The following is an 18,747-nucleotide window of genomic DNA, read 5'->3' as shown; positions in this document are numbered from 1 at the left end:
TCACCAAAATTCTCGGGGTGACCAAAATAATTTCACAGTAATAAAATATGGAATCTTCTATTTTTCATGAACAAAGTGATAAATCCAGATTTCTCTAGAGGGCAATAATGGGCCACTGTGGCCTGGTAACATGAGAACTGCATGTCATGTGTCTTTCATTCTGTAGTCAACAAACTAATGTGGACAAAATCTAATAAAATCCACTCCACTGAGCTTTGTTTAATCAGCTAAATATGCAATTATACACATAGTAGTTTCTCCAGCATCAGCCACAAATAAATCTTATGAGACTGTACTGAAAGTGCATTTCTCAACCATGCTATCTGAAATCAATGCCAGAGTTTAATTTCACAAGAGGAAACAATGCTCAGGCGAAAGTATTGCAGTTTAAATTGCTGAACCTCACCTGCTTTAATAGTTGAGTTGGAAGGTTGTTTTATCAGTGGAGTCTTGGGCAAAAGTTTGCAAGAATGGACTAATGTGTGGTAGTCTGAAACTTGATATCACAGTAAACAAATGAAAGCCATTCAAATATGTTAATAAAATAGTCAGCAAAGGGTCCTTTTACAAAGTCACGCTGCAAAATGGCTTGCGGCAGTGTAGGCATGGGTTTTGGGCGCGCGCAGAACCATTTTTTAGCGCGCCTGCAAAAAATGCCTCTTTTTTTTTTGCCGAAAATGGATGTGCTGCAAAATCAAAATTGCCGCGCATCCATTTTGGGCCTGAGACCTTACCGCCAGCCATAGACCTAGCGGTAAAGAATTTGGGTGGTAGTGACCTGCACACGTAACAATAAAAATATTTTGCGGATGCGCGTGGTAACCAGGCGGTAAGTCCAATTTGGCACGCATTCGGTATGCATAGACGCCAACACGGCTTAGTAAAAGGTGCCCCAAATGAGCTTTTATTAGTAAGGTATCAGGGCTAAGGGACAAGGTTAATGTCCCCTTACCACTACTAATTTCCATGATAGGGTTTGTGATAGCGTGAAAGTGGCAGCAGGCATGGGCCTTCACAAAACGCAGTCAAACCATGGGTAAAAAAATGAACTTTTTTTTTTTTTTTGCACAATCAAATGAGAAATACCCAGTAACCTGTTTCTTTCATAGGCTGTTATAGTTCTCCAAGCAACAAATACAAAGGTCTGATTCCTCTTAGGTCACAATAGGCACAGGGAAACAGCTTACACAGTAACAAACAAGGAAAGACAATGCTTCTACCATGACGCAAAGGTTCAGAGTTTTACACTGTTCAAGAACCCTTTCCTACCTTGGGGAATCTTCTATCTTACACATATGTGATAGCTGCATACATTGCAGAGTGGTTCCTTCCTTCCCTGGGCTGCCTAGCTGGTCTCCCTTCTGCAGTTTTAACTGCCATGATTACTGCCTTGATTACACCACACCCTCCCTGTTAACCATTCCAGGGCATACGTTTGCTCTGTGAGGGAATGTTAGGGGAAACTGGCAACTTCCTATAAAAATATTTTGCAGATGCGCATCAATATTGAAATTACCGCAAGGGCCACTTGGTAACCAGGCGGTAAGTCCAATTTGGCACGCATTGGGTACGCATAGACGCCGACACAGCTTAGCAAAAGGGGCCCCAAATGAGCAGATATCCCATATATGATGGTAGAAAACAGCAGATCAAAACCAGGAGTCCTTCTCCAAAAGTTTATTCTCTGTTGTAGATAAAATACAACCAGAAAGCCTGACACAGGACATGTTTCGGCCATGCAAGGGCTGCATCAGGGCTCAGAATTACTAGCAATAGGATAAAATAAAAACATGTTAGTAAAAGAGTTAAAATGAATCATAAAAATAAAGGACCAAAAGATGTACCTATAAAGAAATGTATGTATACTATAAGATTAATCAATCCACATATACCCTCAAAATCATGTAAATTGTAGCACATATAAAAAAATAATTTAGTACTAAAATAAGCAATATTATTACAAACGAAGGAGGTCTTTTACTAAAGATTAGCTCAAATTATCTGCAGCAGGGCACATTTTATTCCTATGGGCCCTGCTGCAGATAACTCGAGCTAAGCTTTAGTAAAAGACCCCCTAAGAGGTGAAAGAAGGACACGTACTCAAATGGCTTTACCTAAAAAATACAACTTAACCCATAAACTACAATTGGGTCACAGCATAAAAGCAAAAGAAGTAAAAAAAAAACAAAAAACAACAGCTTCCTTACCAGTATTCTCCAAAAAACGACAGCCTCACACAGCATATTAACTCTGTACCTTACCATTTTCACACGTCAAATCGTATTGTAAAGTTTTGGAGAAAGACTTCCTGGTTTTGATCTGCTATTTTCTTATATTGGATCATGCAATCATCTGCCTTGTTGTTTTACATGCACCACATTTATAATGTCCAAGTAATGCGCTCAATCCCTCTTTCATTACCTTACTCTGTAACCTTTTTACATCTCACCAGCACCCTCACTTTTGAAACTTTCCTCCCCACTCATATATTTACCACCCTTACCATTTTCAAATAATGCACAAACAGTGTGGAGTGAACAACAGGCCGCAGCTTCTTTATTATAACAAAATAACTTGCAAAGAACAAAAACAACCGTATACCTTAGCCCGAGCTACATCAAAGCCACCCAAAAGCAACCCATAGCCACTCGCCCCTATAGCAAAGTCGTGTAACTGTCCCTGCCCCCCCCCCCCCCCCCCCCCGAGCCAAGCAAGGGCCTGTGGAGCAGGCATGTCCCTCCATGCCTGTTTATTCACCCAGGTCACTAGATCTTTGATTACCCTCCGGCTCAACCCCTTGAGCTACAGACCCTGTAGCTCGGGCTCCCACCTGATGCGACAACCACCTTGACCCAAAAGCCCTCAACCCTTGGCACCACCTGCACAATGGGGAGAATGGGCAGGAAAGCCACCTCAGAGGAACAGGAAGATCCCTGATCCCTGTCATTGCTCCCTTAAATGTCTTCACCCCTGACCCCACCTGCTCCTGAATGCCATGCCTCTCTCTCCAATCCCCCTGCACCTAACCAGGCTTATCTTTTAAACTCGCCTATGGCTGGTCTATCTCTCTCACCCCCCTAGCTCCCTTGTTGGAAAGGAAGGCCCTCGTCCATCTGTTATGGACTAGCTCTTGGGCTTAGTAATTCTGTTCTTATTCTTAACTGATCTTCTTTTAATGTGGCCGGGCTTAAGATCTCCTTCAAGTTTTTTCTCTAAAGAAAGCTATCCTCAAACCAGAGTTTTTGAACATTGGATGAAGCTGAGAGTGGATGATATATGAGTCCATACTTAGATCCAGTGCCGTAGTGAGGGCTAATGGCACCCGGGGCGGGTCGCCGCTGCGCACCCCCCCCCCCCCCGGGTGCAGCACAGCGTGACCCCCTCCCTCTGCGGCGCGCACCCCCCCGGACTGCATTCTTACCTGCGGGAGGGCCGATCCGCCCCGAGTGCACATCACTCGGAGCTGCGTCGGCCCCGCTGGTTCCCTGCGCTCTCTGGCCCGGAAGTGCAGAGGGAGCAGGGAACCAGCGGGGCCGGCACCCCCCCCCCGAGCGCGTGCACCCAGGGCGGACCGCCCCTCCCGTCCCCCCTTCCTACGCCACTGCTTAGATCTGCTATTTACACCGTTTCAAGGAGGAGGCTTTTGAAAATTCAAGGACAGTGTTTTTTTTTTCCATTTATATCTTTAATGAATTATAGAACATACAACAACTTTAACAAATAAAACATTTCCTCCAGCTTATAGTCCTTCTGTCTGTCCTTCCCTTATCCTTTTTGGTCCTGTCTGTTTGTCCTGATTTAGATTGTAAGCTCTTTTGAGCAGGGACTGTCTTCTTCATAATCAATTGTAAAGCGCTGCGTACGACTGGTAGCGCTATAGAAGTGATTTATAGTAGTAGTAGTTATAGTTAACGTATGTCTATGTTACCCCTAATTTCCATCCCCCCCCCCCCCCCCAGTACTCAGATATTGACTGTACAAACTCTGCTTAACACATTCTATTAAGTGTAAAGTCATATTATTTGTACTTTTTCCTCCACTCCTGGTATGGCCGCCATATTTCCTCAATCGTACCATCCACCCATGTATCCAAGCTGTGAATTTAGACATTAACCAACTATTACCTAATACACTTTTAAACATCCCCATACTTTGTGCTGTAGGTTGTTTCCAACTTTTAGCTATAGTTAGCCTCGCCACTCCAAGCACCATCTGAAATTGCAAATCATTCATGTCTCCTACAGCCATCCCAATAGCCCTCTATACATGGGGAGCATTAGTTGCCCTCTTACTCATGCTCTCATTTCCATCTCATTCCAGAATGGGGTAATCTTGGACCACAACCACCATATATGTGAAAAATCATTCCTCTGGTTGCATTATCTTCAGCATAGTTCATTTGCCCCCTCATATATTTTCATCAGAGCTTTCTGTTACTTAGGTGGTCTTTTACTAAGGCGCACTCACGTTTTTAGCGTGCACTAAAACTGGGCACGTGCTAAACATTAGAGACGACCATAGGAATGCATTGACGTCTATAATGTTTAGCACATGCACTAAAAACGTGAGCCTGCCTTAGTAAAAGGGGGGGGGGGGGGGGGGGGGTCTTAGCGATTAATGCTGTATTTCTGGCAGTTTATCAGTTTCTAGCACTTCTTATTGTCACAGTGATCAAGCTGTGATGGCATTTTCAAATCTCCATCAGATCTTTACAACTCTTTGATGTTTTGCAGATCAGGATCACCTTCCATATGCCATGTTGTCTCTGTAGTTCCTTTATGTTGATAGGCAGACATCTGGACACCACTCTCTTGTAAGATCGGTATAATTAAATACTTACACATGTACATAATATTCTTGAAATATGTATAATAAAAAAATATCCAAAGGAGAAAAGAAGAGGCACAAAATGGCTGCAGCAGAACGTAGATCCAAAAGGGGAAAGGGGAAAAATGGGACTTGATGTACTGCCTTTTTGAGGTTTTTGCAACTACATTCAAAGCGGTTTACATATATTCAGGTACTTATTTTTTTAAACCAGGGGCAATGGAGGGTTAAGTGATTTGCCCAGAGTCACAAGGAGCTGCAGTGGGAATCAAATTCAGTTCCTCAGGATCAAAGTCCACTGCACTAACCACTAGGCTACTCCTCCACTAGCAACATTCCATGTAGAAGCCTGCCCTTGAAGATCAGCAATGCAGCCGTGCAGGCTTCTGTTTCTGTGAGTCTGAGAGTCTGACGTGCAGGACGTCAGACTCTCAGACTCACAGAAACAGAAGCCTGTGTGGCCGTGTTGCTGATCTGCAAGGGCAAGCTTCTACATGGAATGTACATTCCATATAGAATTTCAAATAGTAGCAACAGAATCTCAACAGTAGAAACATTCCATCTAGAATCTCAATAGTAGCAACATTCCATGTAAAATCTCAAATAGGGAAAGGGAAATGGGACTTGATATACCACCTTTCTGAGGTTTTTGCAGCTACATTCAAAGCAGTTTACATATATTCAGGTACTTATTTTGTACCAGGGGCAATGGAGGGTTAAGTGACTTGCCCAGAGTCACAAGGAGCTGCAGTGGGAATCGAACTCAGTTCCCCAGGATCAAAGTCCACTGCACTAACCACTAGGTTACTCCTCCACAAAAGAGAAGCAATCAAAGGAACAGCCAGTAGCAGTCAAATTAAAATGTATTAATAAAGCAACCTTTGATAAAAGTGTGTCCTATTGTCCTACCATTCAGTTGTTATGCTAATTGCTTGAAAGTTTCAGCAATTACTGCCTGCATCAGAGGCAAAACTTGTCACACCTTAAAAGATGGTACAGTGTGTCAAAGGTTGCCTACATCGGCTTCCAAGAGACCAGTGTGCACCGTTTCATAGAAACCATAAAAACACTCATTTTGGCAGAATTGAATTTTGCTATATTTAGAAGAAAATATTTTACAAAAAAATGGAAAAATTATGAACAAGGAACATGATGGTCAGCATTTAGGCATAATACTGGCTGCAGCTTCCACAATTAAAATGAAACCAGATATTCATGCCGGGACCTGCATACCAGTTGGTGCTAAAGATCTGGAATGCTAAGCAGTTATTAACCATATTCAAAGTTATTCAAATTTATTCGGATTATGTTAGGACAGCCTTTTTGATAAGTTGATACTTTAATGCAATACCACCTTGTAATTTATGCTATCATCTACGAATAACAATGCTATACCACTTTGTATTTCTCAGATCCGGAAATGGGGACCGCCATTACGGCATAATGTAAATCACTCTATCATCCATGAACATTAATGCAATATCACTTTGTAATCTACCTTATAATGTACATGCTATACCACTCTGTACTTTTCAGATCTGGAAGTGGCGACTGTCACTCTGGCATTATGTAAGCCACATTGAGCCTGCAAATAGGTGGGAAAATGTGAGATACAAATGCAACAAATAATAATAATATGCTCTTGCTTTACTCAATCTGCACCCATGGACTGCCCAGGCATATTATCCCCTCTTACCCGCACTTATTCAGTCAGCACCACCTGTAACCACATAAATGTCTTTGAAAATCTATCTTGCTATTAACAAAATACTCAAAAACAACTACTGGTCTAAGTCAGAAGGGGCAAAGGTACAAGTTCCCCACTGCCAAAAACCTTCAGTAAGAGTCAATAGCTCTGCCTTCATACCTTGGCTTTTATATATGAAACAGAAAAACCTCCTTCTCTGCTAAAGATCATATTTTGTGCTGGAAGACACTTTCCTCCCTGCTTACGAAGCAGCACTAGCGGCTACTGTGCGCTAATGCCAATGGAGCCCATTCACTTTGAGGGGTCCTTTGAGGGGTCGCTAGCATGTTTAATGCGTGCTAAACGCTAGAGATGTCAATAGGTATATATGGGCGTCTCTAGTATTTAGCGCACGCATATTTAATGCACATGATAAAATACCTTTGTAAAAGGACCTCTGAATGGGCTGTGTCGGCATTGCCGCACGGCTTAGGAAACGGGGGGGGGGGGGGGGGGGGGGGGGGGGGGGGGGGTTAACATGTGATCATAGAGCAACGCTGCCACTTTCTTAATGGCTAGGAATTTCTGAGGTGGACAAGATGTATTTTCAACAATCAAATTGGCTACAATTCAAGAGGCATCTTGGTAGGTTGATTTTTTTTAATTATTCAAATAAGAATTTTGTTTGATGTTAATGATTTTTTTTTGGGGGGTGGGGGTATGATTCTCAGGTAGTAGTAAACGTATAGCCATTTGCTATTGAAATATTTCCATTTTCATCTGTCAACCTGTTGTATGTATAGTTTATATAGTTTTTAAGTCTCTATTTTTAATATGCATAATTGATGCAAGTTTTTCTTATAAGTATATTTGTATCAATGTGTTTTGTAAATTTTGTGAATGTGATTACAGTATTTGATGTTCTCCTTAATACAGTGGATCTTAGATTGCTATAAGCCTACAGGTCAGCTATACAGAAATATGTTTTCCCTTCCTTCCCTCAGGGTGAGTCTATTATTCATACAAATTATCCTTTAAATAAGAACATAAGAGTAGCCATACTGGGTCAGATCAAAGGTCCATGTAGCCCAGTATCCTGTTTTCCAAACAGTGGCCAAACCAGGTCACAAGTACCTGGCAGAAACCCAAATCGTGGCAACACTCTGTACTACAAATCCCAGGGCAAGCAGTTGCTTTCCATGTCTGTCTCAATAGCAGCCTATGGACTTGTCCTCCAGGAACTTGTCCAAACCTTTTTTAAACCCAGATACACTAACTGCTGTTACCACATCCTCTAGCAAAAAGTTCCAGAGCTCAACTATTCGTTGTGAAAAAATATTTCCTCTTATTTGTTTTAAAAGTATTTCCATGTAACTTCCTCAAGTGTCCCCTAGTCTTTGTACTTTTGGAATGAGTAAAAAAAAATCTTTTTACTCATTCTACACCATTCAGGATTTTGTAGACCTCAATCATATCTCGCCTCATCTGTCTCTTTTCCAGGCTGAAGGGCCCTAACCTCTTTAGCCTTTCCTCATACAAAAGGAGTTCTATCCCCTTTATCATTTTGGTCGCTCTTCTTTGAACCTTTCTAATTCCACTATATCTTTTTTGAGATCATTGGTTGTCAACTGTTGTTGTCCTTTGTTTTTCTGTTTGTGTGCCTTTGTGAGACTCCAAGTGGGGTTGGGTGTGGTTGGAGGAAATAATACAGATGGACAAAATGGGTAAAATACAAGAATAAATTATTTATTCATAAGAACCAAAATTCCCTGGCCCGTTTCACAGAGCTCAGTAGTAGTAGTGTTCAAGAACACAGTTATTAGTATTTATTGTCATGTACTCTCAGGCCTGTTGCTTCACAGAACCTGAGGCATAGAATGGGGAAAACCCAGGCGGTTCAGCAAACAGCAGTAAGCCAGCCTCTGGCAGCAGGCTTAAGTACAGTCTGTGGCTGTGGGGTTGCCACACCCCAAACACAGCCTTTAAGTTCTCTTTGACTTGTCAGGTCTGTCTCCGGCCCAGGGGCGTAGCCAGACCTCGATGGGATGGGGGGACAGAGCACAAGTGGTGGTGAGGGGGTACATTTTGACCCGCCTCCCCGCTGCCACCCTCCCGCCGTCACTTCCACCCCCGTGGCCGCTACTGCCTCCCTGCTGTCGCTGCTTCAGCCCCCCACCAGCCTCCTGCCCGCCACTTCCACCCCTACTGCTGCTCCCCCCCCCCCCACCACCACTGCAAAGGTACCTTGACTGGCAGGGGTCCCCAACCCCCACCACTAAAGCATTTGTCCTGTACTGGTCTCACATTGCCTGGTGCCCTGTCCTGTTTTCAGTCGCTGTGCACACTCGTTTTAATGAAATTGAGCATGCACATGCCATGTCTGAATGGCAGATGACGTTTAATGTGAGCAAATGCAAAGTGATGCATGTGGGAAAGAGGAACCCGAATTATAGCTACGTCATGCAAGGTTCCACGTTAGGAGTCACAGACCAAGAAAGGGATCTAGGTGTCATCGTTGATATGTTGAAACCTTCTGCTCAGTGTGCTGTTGCGGCTAAGAAAGCAAATAGAATGTTAGGTATTATTAGGAAAGGAATGGAAAACAAAAATGAGGAATGGAGGGTTAAGTAAATTGCCCAGATTCACAAGGAGCTGCAGTAGAACTCAGAAGGGCGATGAAAATGATAAAGGGGAAGAGACAACTTCCCTATAAGGAAAGGCTAAAGCGGCTGGGGCTCTTCAGCATGGAGAAAAGACGGGTGAGGGGAGATATGATAGAGGTTTATAAAATAATGAGTGGAGTGGAACGGGTAGACGTGAAGCGTCTGTTTACGCTTTCCAAAAATATTAGGACTAAGGAGCATGCGATGAAGCTACAAAGTAGTAAATTTAAAATGAATCGGAGAAAATTTTTCTTCACTCAACGTGTAATTCAACAAGGAATTTGTTGCCAGAGAAAGTGGTAAAGGCAGTTAGCTTAGCAGAGTTTAAAAAAGGTTTGGATGTCCTCCTAAAGGAAAAGTCCATAGACCATTATTAAATTGGACTTGGGGGAAAATCCACTATTTCTGGGATAAGCAGCATAAAATGTTTTATACTTTTTTGGGGATCTTGCCAGGTATTTGTGACCTGGATTGGCCACTCTTGGAAACAGGATGGTGGGCTTGATGGATCTTTGGTCTGTCCTAGTACGGCAATACTTATGTACTTAAAGATCTTTGAACAGTTATGTGTGCATTAGATTCCTATAGGTGTGCATGGTCAGTTTTCTCTGCTTTGATAACTGTAATGCAATATATTTATTTATTTATTCACATCATTTTATATACTGCCCTTTTGACTTGTAGTCATTCACGGTGGTTAATGATATATGTCAGTGCGCAGCTAAAATTAATCACATCATTTATCCTTTACAAAAATGTAAACAATCAATTACAAAATTAATTCATTAAAAATGACATAATTAAAGAAAAGAATCCAACATAGGAAGGGAATAGAGATATACACACGATGGATATAGTGGGCATGAAAATCTCTCTCATGCATATTCACCTGGCCTGTTTGCAGCCCTTGAGGACCGAATTGGACAAGCCTGCCATCATGATAGGCTGTCAGAAAGCCAGGGCTGACCTAAAAATTTCCTCTTGGAACTGGGTAATTTGGCAGCTCTGACAATGTTATGGGAGTCACAAAGAACAGAGTACTGCTGTTTCAAGGGTGATGTAGCAGCATTAGAGGGACACCACTACTTACAGCGAGGGTGGCCAACCTCAGTCCTTGAGAACCACAATCCAGTCCGGTTTTCAGGATTTCCCCAATGAATAAGCATGACTCTATTTGCATGCACTGCCTCCATTGTATAGAAATAGATTTCATGAATATTCATTGCAGATAACCCGAAAACTCAACCCGGTAAAGGTTGAGCTTGGACACCCCTGGCTTACAGCATTCTAATGGGGAGACCACTCCATCCCAGTTATGAAGAATAAGCCCCTCCCACTTGCATAGGTTTCCAGCAGTATTAAACCTGGCCTTATACCTGTCCTTCTTTACACTGAGTGAAGACATAGCAGATATTCAATGGGGAAGTAAGAGACAGACACTTGAATTAGATGGGGGAAGGGTATAGGTAAAGAGTGGTATTATTTGTCTCAGACAGTGCTAGTGGGGGCACGTGAAGCAGTGTCACTCTTGCGTTCACATCAGCATGAGATTCCAGTTTCATTTGCTGGCCTGATTGGATTGATGAGATTTCCATATTCTTCATTAAGGGACTGCCAGAGAGCCAGGCAACAGTGCCATCTCCCATTACTCACAGCCGCTCCATTACACAAGAGGAAGGGAGACGTGAAGAGAAAAAAAAAAAGGTGGAAAGAAACCGAACCAGACAGAAAGAGGGAAGGCAGGAGGAGGAGGGAAGGAAACAGCAGCCAATTTTACAGAATCTAGCAGGTGGTTAAAATAGACAAAATCATTCAGATCTTTTTTCATTCAATTTTTTTTTCTTAAGTTCCTGAAGAGATACTAGAGTCAAAGTGCATCCATGCTTATTAATGTAAATAACTGGGGACGATGTTCTGCTGTTCTTTATCGGACCCTCAGGAAGACAGGCACACTGATCTACATAAAGTTCAACACAACACAGACAGCTGATGGGCAGAGAGAAGAACGAAGGTCAGGTGCCAAACGTACGTGCCAAAATGAAGCTCACATATGCTCTAGCACAAATTTACACCTGCTCCAAGATAGATGTAAATTTGTTTGTTATATATGCCAATATATGCCAGCGGAGGCAGTGCATAGAAATCTCTCTCCTGAATATTCATTGTGGATATTCTGAATACCTGACTGGCTGGAATGCCTCCAGGACCATGTTTGGGCACAACTGTCTTAGTGCATCTGTGGACTCTAGTGTATCCAGGTGTCCTTGACAAGTGATTATTCCTCAGTTAAGTATAAGTACATAAGTATTGCCACACTGGGACAGACCAAAGGTCCATCAAGCCCAGCAACCTGTTTCCAACAGTGGCCAATCCAAGTCACAAATACCTGGCAAGATACCGAAAAAGTTCAATACATTTTATGCTGCATATCCCAGAAATAAGCAGTGGATTTTCTCCTAGTCAATTTAATAATGGTGTATGGACTTTTCCTTTAGGAAGCTGGCCAGACCTTTTTTTAAACCCTGCTAAGCTAACTGACTTTACCACATTCTCTGGCAACGAATTCCAGAATTTAATTACATGTTGAGTGAAGAAGAGGGTCTGTTCAGAGTCAAGTTAATTCTATAGACTCTTATTACTTAAAAAAATATATATGGGCTATTATAACACATACTGAAGAGCTTCTTAAATCAACTACTTCAGAACTCTGTGCTTTACATCTGAGCCTCTTACTAAGTTCAAAACTTTAGATATGGCTATTTCCTCTATGCAGTCTCAAACTCATTCTTTAGTCTAAACTTAGTATCTACCTTTGGTCTTTGCTATTAAGGATTCCTTAGTTTTACACCAAAAGGTGAAAACATTTAAAAATCTTTTAAGAGTTAAAAATTTGCCAAGTTTTTATTTCTTGGTTACATGATACTTGTCTCCAGAAATTATTCTGAGGAAATTTTTGAAATGCAAAACTCTGAACAATTACCTGTAGTTAAATTTATTATTTATTTATTTTACTGTGCTTATATCCCACAATTTCCCACCTCTGGCAGGCTCAATGTGGCTTACAACAACTGAATAACAAACAGACAAGGTACAATAAACGGAAAGGGGTAAGCAAGACAGTAAGTTAGAGAAAAATAGATGGGTCAGTCCAGGATAGCAGTGTCAGTCCATACTGGTGGCTTCCTGAGATTAACGAGGGCAAACAGGATCTTTGGGGTAGGCTTGCTCAAATAAGCAGGTCTTAAGCAATTTCCTAAAAGCCAGGTAATCCGGAACCGTTCCCACTGATTTTGGCAGGGTATTCCACAAGTGAGTGCTGACGTAGGTAAAGGTGGAAGCATACATGGTCTTATACTTCAGCCTAGAACACGTAGGGTAATGGAGGGTTAGGTATGAACGGGCAGTCCTGAGTGAGTTTCTAGGAGGGAGGTGGACAAGGGCGTCCATGTACGCTGGGGCTGCTCCATAAAGTATCTTGTGGACTAGGGTACAGATTTTAAAATGTATACGCTCTTGCACAGGAAGCCAATGTAGTTTTGCACGGAGTGGACTGGAACTGGTGAACTGGGAGACACCATAGATGAGTCGTGCTGCTGTGTTTTGGACGGTTTGTAGCTTCTTTAAGAGTACGCCAGTGCACCCCAAGTAGATGCCATTGCAGTAATCTAGTCGGCTCAAGACTAAGGATCTGACTAGATCACAGAAACCTTCTCTCTGGAAGTACGGTTTCACTCGCCTTAGCTTCCAGAGAGTGGAGAATGCTTTCTTGGTGGTTGAGATGGTATGTTCTAGCAGCGTTAGGTTCCGATCTACTATGACACCTAGTATTCGAAGGCTTTCAGAGATGGGCAAGGTAAAACCTGGCACGGATAAGTTGGTGGATAAATGTTGTTATCCTCCTCCTAAGAAGGTCTTGCAACACTTATTAGAAGGGGAGGTTGAGGAATTAGTTCCATGGAATAGTGAGGATTTGATAGCTTTCTTGGAGGACTCTACAGATAGTATTACCACAAGAAAAACCCTGTTAATAACATGTCAAGATGAGAGAGCTAGAAATATGGTTCTTAAGTTAAATTTTAGGAAAAGGGAAGTGCTCTTTTGTGGCAAAGCTATTGAAATATTTCCTGACTAGTAAAAAAGCCCCATTTCTGATGCAAATGAAACGGGGGCTAGCAAGGTTTTCTTCAGAGTATGCATGTGGGACTGTGTGTGTCCCTGCCCTCTGCCCTCTCTCCCTTCCCCTGTGCTGTCTGTCTCCTCCCCCCTCCAAGTCGAGTCCTTCAGTGTTAAGTTTCCTGCTGTCCTGTGTTTGTGTTACAGAGAGAGTGAGGGCGTCTCACTCCCCTCTCCCCTCTGAGTTCTTCACTGTTACAGAGAGAGCGATTTCGTGCTGTGCTGTTTTCCTTCACTGTTTGTGTTACAGAGATAGTGAGGGCTTCTGCCCTCTCTCCCCTCCCCCCTCTGAGTCCTTCACTGTTACAGAGAGAGCAATTTGATTTCCTGCTTTGCTGTGTTTTCCTTCACTGTTTGTGTTACAGAGAGAGCGAGGGCGGGGCAGACACTCATGGGGAAAACGGATATCTCTCCCCCTTCACACTTCCGGCTGGAGGCTTCATTTAGAACCTTGGTGGTGCCTTTTATATATAGAGATGTTTCTAGGACTATTCAATTGTCCAGAATGGCTTTTTTGAATATGAAATCTTCTGTGTTGAATTTGGTTGGAACTTTTGTTTTCTAAAATTCCCCTTTAAGTGTCTTATTACTTTTCAAGAGAAAAAGGTATATTTTCTCAGATCTTCAACATCTTGAGGCCTTAACAGAGCATAAAGATTCATTGGGACAGGGAGTAGGGTAGAAATGAGTTCATTAATGTATAGCTCTTGTTTATTTAAGGAGTATGCCTAAGATTTCTTTTTTGTATATTGTATTTTTGTTATTGTTTTAGGCTTAGCTTCCCCTTGATGTGGACTTTAGATTCTGTATCTTTTCCTTGCTTATTATCTGGGTAGTTTCTTGTAATTTCCTATACTTAGTTATGGATGTAATATTAAAACATGTATATTGAAGATTTTAACATATATTGAATTCTGCAAGCATAGTATATAAAAGAAAATATCTAAACAGTATACAAGAAACAAATAGGGGTTGCTTGAAGGCATCACTTACGTGTAAAAGGTGTTTCATATCTATACTATTACTTGTGCATGAAACCATTCTACAGCTTTGGGTAAAGTCAGAAGAGTCACAGTTCCAAGAATGGCTGTAAGAAATGCATGAAATGGTTGCCTTTGACAGGCAGACTTATCACCTTAACAGTAAAACTCCCTTTAATTGGCACTCCAGTAATGAATAATTATGTACAGTAGCAAAATGATGAGAAGCAAAAGGCAAACAGTCCATAAAATCAAAGTACAATGGTTACAAAAGGAACCATAAATATTCATTACAGAAATAGTGCTTGCCTCCTTTGGTTGGTTCCATCATGCTCTCTCAATCAGAGAATATTACACTGAAAAGTTATTACTTGCTCCTGATCATGGTGCCTGTAGTTGTCTCTCCCATTCTGTATTTGTTAATGAATAAATCAACAACATTAGCCTATTCATCTCTTATTTATTTATTTATTTACTAGTAAAAAAGGCCCGTTTCGGTAACAAATGAAATGGGCGCTAGCCAGGTTTTCCTCGTAGTGTGTATGTTAGAATGAGTGTGTGTGTGAGAGAGAGAGAGAGTAACTGTGCGATTGTGAGAGAGAGATTGAGTGCTTGTGTATCTGTGAGTGAGTGTGTGTGTGTTTCAGAATGAGTGTGTGCGAGTGCGTATGTTGGACACAGTGAGTGAGAGAGACAGAGTTTTCCGAGAGCTACAGTGTGTTTGACAGAGTGAGAGTCTGGTTTTCCACGTCCCCCCCCCCCCCATCCTACTTTTGCCTTTTGTTGGCCCCCCTCCGTTTCATCCCTCTTTCCCCCTCTCCTGCCTTCCTCCTCCCCCTCTGTCCCTTCCCCACCTGTAGTGAGTGAGTGAGTGAGTGAGTGAGTGTGAGCCTCTCCCCTCTCGCAGGGCTCCCACCCCCACCTCTCTGGTGTGAGGAACCCCTCCCCACCTGCTTTTCCCTCTGTTAAGCGGTTCTGTCTTCCTTCCCTAATGTCATCCTCCTCCATGCCAGCATTCTGTCTTCCTTCCATGATTTCCTCCTCCTCCATGCCAGCATACCCTCCCAGCCTGAGTTGACACTGTTGCTGTGACGCAGGGGTGTGCTGGTAAATTGTTAACAGGGGGCTCTCTCTCACCAGCAAAGTAAAAGAGAATTCAGGAGGGGACCAAGCCCACATTTTGGAATCCATTTGTTAAAGTAGCCATGGAGAACCGGCTCCCAAAATTCTTAAAAACTTAACAAACGGCTCTCGAGAGCCTGTGAGAGCCTGCTCCAGCACACCACTGGCTGTGAGGTTAGGTTTTTTGTTTTGATGTCGGTTACAGAGAGTGGCTCTGGGATCTCGGTGCAAGTTCTGTATGTGTGACGCTCTCTGTATCGCCCTGCCGTCGACGTCATCGTTTACCGAGGGGGGCTCGGGGATCTCCGTCCAAGTTGTGTATGTGCGACGCTGTTTGTACCGCCCCGCCGTCAACGTAATCGCGTGGTAACATGAGGGCGGAGCTACACATCCCTCACCGGTTTGTAATATTTTTTGCCGGCGCCGCTAATCCTTGTTGCTGACTGCAGTTATTTGTTCCTTCCCTGACTTATTTTGCCTCCATGGCTGGTTGCTGTTTGTTGGGGGGGGGGGGGGGGTTGTGATTTGTGCCTGGGAATACCGAGGGGGGCAGCGGGATGTCCCTCGAAGTCGTCGATCGGCTGAAGAAGGAGCAGGTGCAGCGGGCAGCATCCATGAGCTGTAGCGCTTCTTCGTCTGCGTTGGTAGCAGTGTGTAGCGATTTGTAGGCAGGTGGAGGAGTAGGGAAACATGCTGCGCGTGTTTCCCTACTCCTCCCCCTGCCTGTGTCTCTGGCGTATGGGTAAAGGAAGATTATTCCAGGCATAGGGTGAGGCAAGGCAGAATGAGCGGAGCCTGGAGTTGGCAGTAGTGGAGAAGGGTACTGAGAGAAGGGCTTTGTCCTGTGAGCGGAGGTTGCGGGCGGGAACATAGGGGGAGATGAGGGTGGAGAGGTAGTGAGGAGCCGCGGCCTGAGTGCATTTGTAGGTAAGGAGGAGGAGCTTGAATTGTATGCGATATCTGATCGGAAGCCAATGAAGTGATTTGAGGAGAGGGGTGGTGTGAGTATAACGGTTTTGGCGGAATATAAGACGTGCAGCAGCGTTCTGAACGGATTGAAGGGGGGATAGATGGCAGAGTGGGAGGCCGGTGAGGAGTAAGTTGCAGTAATCGAGGCGAGAGGTAATGAGAGCGTGGACGAGAGTTCTGGTGGTATGCTCAGAGAGGAAAGGGCGAATTTTGCTGATATTGAGGAGGAATAAGCGACAGGTCTTGGCAGTCTGTTGGATATGCGCAGAGAAGGAGAGGGAGGAGTCGAAGGTGACTCCGAGGTTGCGGGCAGATGGGACGGGGAGGATGAGGGTGTTATCAACAGAGAAAGAGAGTGGAGGAAGAGGAGAAGTGGGTTTAGGAGGAAAGACAAGGAGCTTGGTCTTGGACATGTTCACTAAAACAGATTAAAAATGTATTATAGCTGTTAGAAGCAGCAGTTATAACCTCTGCATTACAGCAGTTATAACCTCTGCATTTTGTGCTCATTTTTCTACACTGTTTTATACAATACAGATGGTGAGATTTCAGTGAGGATATGCTGTTTCTTGAAGGGTTCATCTTAACTGTTGTTGTAATCTGTCTAGGGAAGCCTGGTGTTATAAAGATGGAATATAATATAATGAAATTAAATGGAAGTAAAATTAAACTCTCCTCTCATTGGGGCACATGAATTCACATCTGCATCTGTTTTGTAGAAGTTTACATTTTAGATACACAAATGGATTATTCCTTTTTTAGGCATGTTTCAAGGACAAGTGGTTTTGTAAGTCAAAATAAAAATAAATATTTTGTTTCATGCAGATCTCTTTTGTTTAAACATAACTAAATGGAAGCCCCTAATACAGTCCATTGGTTTTCTTATATTTTGTTCTTGTGATGACTTGTACTGTGCCAAAACTGAAAACTCTTATCTCGTCTATCTGGTCGACAAAAAAAGGAGCTCATTGTGAATAATATCCACCTTAAAAGGTTGTTTTCTGGTTGTACATGAGGAATTGTGATATTGAATAAATAAGTGTATGTGCATGTCCCTAGTCATGCATCCAAGGTTATATAATCCTTTCAAAATAGCCAGTTAATCGTTTAACTTATTAGTGGAGCATAACCACAGAGGCATGGCATGGATACATTTTCAATGTGGTAATACTAGGGCCCAGCAAAGGAACAGGTTATTTTGTGTTAGTCTTCATTGGACCAAACTTGCTTTCATTGTGCTATCACCATCCAGCAGTGTCTTAAAAAGTGGAGGATAAAGGATTTTTCCTCCAAAATATTTTTATTGTTCCATGGATTCAGTTACAGGCATCAAGAACAACATTAATACAGAAAACAAACCATGTCCTGGCAACTCTGCCAACAATCTACTGAATTCCATGTTTTATTCTTTTCCATTTCTTCCCCCCCCCCCAATAAAGACCCCTCCCCCTATCCTCCCCCCTCCCCCCTATCCCTTATCGCTTGGACAGCACATAGAGGATAAAGGATTTTTTAAAAAACATTTATATCACACATTGTCCCAAGCAAAGTCGGGTTCAACGTGGCTTACATTTGAAAATACAGTGAGACAGAATAATAGAATTCAGTTATATCATGAGAACAAATAGATGGATATGTCTGAAACATTTTACAAAGTTGGGATTAGCATATATACCCAAATGGGCATTTAAAAGTTTGTCCTTTAATGATACCACATGTTCAGAAATCATAGCCATAAGTATAGCCAGTTATTCAAAGATTATCACATGCATACACCAGAACAGGCATCCATCACATTGCAAAAGTAAACAACAACTTTTACAGAGTACATTCAAAATTTAATTTTTATTTTCTCATTTCCATCTTCCAAAATTCCAGACAGCAGATGTACAGATCAGCAGGACCCAAAGCACTTCAAAGCTGGAGTCGAGGACTATGTCAGAGTTTAAGAAAGCATGGGATAAGCACTTGGGATCCCTTAGGAAAAGGAAGAGTTAGGGGTACAGAGGATGGGCCATTTGACCTTTATTTGCCATCATGATTCTATGAAAACAAGTAAAAAAAAAAAAATAAATAAAAAACCACAAATAACAACACAGTTTATACCTAATTGTTCAATCATCCTTAGGATTCACCTTTGGGTTTAAAAAGCAAAACTAAGTACATGTAAGGACTGGATAAATGAATTAAAACAAAGTTACAGGAAATATCCGTAATATATACTTGGTATCAATAATGAAACAGTGATGGCATATTCACATAGCAAGCAGCCTGAGCCAACAGATTTATTTTCCATTGAATATAATTAGCTTTGTATGAACTTGGC

This window comes from Microcaecilia unicolor, chromosome 6 (genome assembly GCF_901765095.1).
Source record: "Microcaecilia unicolor chromosome 6, aMicUni1.1, whole genome shotgun sequence".
Taxonomy (NCBI): Eukaryota; Metazoa; Chordata; class Amphibia; order Gymnophiona; family Siphonopidae; genus Microcaecilia; species Microcaecilia unicolor.
This window is presented reverse-complemented; position numbering follows the sequence as displayed.